Below are 2,944 nucleotides of genomic sequence, written 5' to 3'. Positions count from 1 at the left end.
TATATATATATATATATTTTGAGACAGAGTCTCGCTCTGTCGCCCAGACTGGAGTGCAGTGGCCGGATCTCAGCTCACTGCAAGCTCCGCCTCCTGGGTTCACGCCATTCTCCTGCCTCAGCCTCCCACGTAGCTGGGACTACAGGCGCCTGCCACAATCGCCCGACGGGGTTTCACCATGTTGGTCAGGATGGTCTCGATCTCTTGACCTCATGATCCACCCGCCTCGGCCTCCCAAAGTGCTGGGATTACAGGCGTGAACCACTGCGCCCAGCTGCCATGTTTTTGTTTGTTTGTTTGTTTGTTTTGTTTGAGACAGAGTCTTGTTCTGTTGCCCAGGCTCGAGTACACTGGTGTGATCACTGCAACCTCCGTCTCCTAGGTTCAAGGGATTCTCCTGCCTCAGCCTCCGGAGTAGCTGGGATTACAGGCACCTGCCACCGCGCCCAGCTAATTTTTGTATTTTTAGTAGAGATGGGGGGGGTTCCACCATGTTGGCCAGGCTGGTCTCGAACTCCTGACCTCAGGTGATCCACCCATCTTGGCCTCCCAAAGTGCTAGGATTATAGGCTGGCCTTCCAGCCTCATCTGTTTTTAATTAAAAAACAATGTTTTTTTTTTTGTTTGTTTTGTTTTGTTTTGTTTTGTTTTGAGACAGGGTCTTGCTCTGTCGCACAGGCTGGAGTGCAATGGTGTGATGGTGGCTCACTGCAGCCTTGATCTCCTGGACTCACATGATCCTCCCACTCCAGCCTCCTGAGTAGCTAGGATGGCAGGCACCCACCACCATGCCTGACTATTTTTTATTTTTTGTATTTTGGTAGAGATGAGGTCTCACTGTGTTGCCCATGCTGGTCTTGAGCTCCTGGCCTCAAGCGATCCTCCAATCTCAGCTTCCCAAAGTGTTGGGATTACAGGTGTGAGCCACTGAGCCCAGCCCAGCTTCATCTTTTATTTTATTATTATTTTTTGAGACAGAGTCTCGTTGTGTCACCCAGGCTGGAGTGCCGTGGCGTGGGTGCCACTATGCCTGGCTGATTTTTGAATTTCTGGTAGGGATGGGGGTTTCACTATGTTGGCCAGCCTGGTTTCAAACTCCTGACTTCAGGTGATCCGCCCGCCTTGGCCTCCCAAAGTACTAGGATTACAGGTGTGAACTGCCGTGCCTGGCCCCAGCTTCATCTTAAAAAGAAAAACTCTCTGTTTTAATATCTAACAGGGCAAATATTGAAAGATAAACCCTACATAACAAAAGCTCTTTGGGATCCTAGTGTTGGGGAAAGGCTGCTGTCCATTGACTGTCACTGAACTCTATGTCACTGCCCAGGCTAAGGACTGTGAGGGAGGGACCTGTGGTCTCTCATGTTGCTCCTCACACTGTGGACTATGGGCTGTGGGCTGTGTCCAGCCTCACCTTGGACCACCACCCTGTGCATGTCTACACTCTGGCCATGCTGAACTGCTGGGGTCTCTGTACCTCCTTTTTTTTTCTTTTTTTTGAGATGGAGTCTTGCTCTGTTGCCCAGGCTGGAGTGCAATGGTGCTATCTCAGCTCACTGCAACCTCCGCCTCCCAGGTTCAAGTGATTCTCCTGCCTCAGACTCTCCAGTAGCTAGGATTACAGGCACCCACCACCACGCCAGGTTACTTTTTTCACTTTTATTTTCATTTTTAGTAGAGGTGGGGTTTTGCCATGTTGAACCCTAACCCTAACCCTAACTCCTGACCTCAAATGATCTGCCCGCCTCAGCCTCCCAAAGTGCTGGGATTACAGGTGTGAGCTGCCGGGCCTGGCCCCTGCACTTCTTTTTTAGGAATGTTGGTTCCATCCCGCTTATCCTTCATGGCTCTCCTGCAACACCACCATTTCCTGTCCTCTCTTGACCTTCTAGGCCTCCGGAAAGAATCAGTTACTCTCTTCTCTGGATCTCCCAGCAACTTCTCCACCATGTGTGGCCCATGGCGTTGAATTGTCTACACACAGGCCATGGGTGTCTGGGGAGGGATGGTGGTATCTGAGACCCCAAAGCCTCCTTCTGAGGAAATGAGTACTCTGAGAAGCAGATGCCAAGATAGGATTAAATGGGCAGAGATTTTCGGAGGGAAGATGCCCATGTGAGGGAAGATGGGGAAGGTCATCAGACTGTGTTGCAAGGCTGCTGTTGTGTGTGGGAGGGAGGGAGGGAAGGCTGTTGTGGCATCTCCTGAAGCCAAAGCCACCGTCCAAACACTCCTGTGCTTTCCGGGACCCCTGCAGAGCTGAGTAATGTATGCTCCCTTTTGTTGGAATTATATCAGGAAACTTTCTTTCGAAGCTGCCATGGGTTGTTTCTGCGTATAGTTGCCCCAGCTTGAGCTGCGTGCGTTGAAGGAAATGGCCCATGGCTGACTGCGTGAGGTGGGCTTTGTGGGAAACGTTGCCTAATCCAGGTGGTCCTTGTCAGGTGGGGCTGCCTGACCCAGGCAGGGTCTCCCTGGGGATGCAGGATGGTGAAATGTGAACAGAGAAGGGAGTTCCTGCAGCACATGTGTTCTAAAGCACCAGCATCCCCTCTGCGAGTCCCTCCTCTCCACGGGAATGCTGGAAACCCACAGTAATTGACTGCCAAGACATTTCCTGTGCTTCTTGACATCTTTAGGTAGCATAATAGCAAACTTGAACCTGCCAAGGCCATGATAAAACTGCAAGCAAGAACATTTATTGTTGCTGGGCGCAGTGGCTCATGCCTGTAATCCCAGCACTTCCGGAGGTTGAGGCAGGTGGGTCACCTGAGGTCAGGAGTTCGAGACCAGTCTGGCCAACATGGTGAAACCCCGTCTCTACTGAAAATTCAAAAATTAGCCAGGCATGGTGGCACATGCCTGTAATCCCAGTTACTCAGGAGGCTGAGGTAGGAGAATCACTTGAACCCGGGAGGTGGAGGTCGCGATGAGCTGAGATCAG

Source organism: Rhinopithecus bieti, unplaced genomic scaffold (genome assembly GCF_001698545.2).
Source record: "Rhinopithecus bieti isolate Rb0 unplaced genomic scaffold, ASM169854v2 scaffold_63, whole genome shotgun sequence".
Taxonomy (NCBI): domain Eukaryota; kingdom Metazoa; phylum Chordata; class Mammalia; order Primates; family Cercopithecidae; genus Rhinopithecus; species Rhinopithecus bieti.
This window is presented reverse-complemented; position numbering follows the sequence as displayed.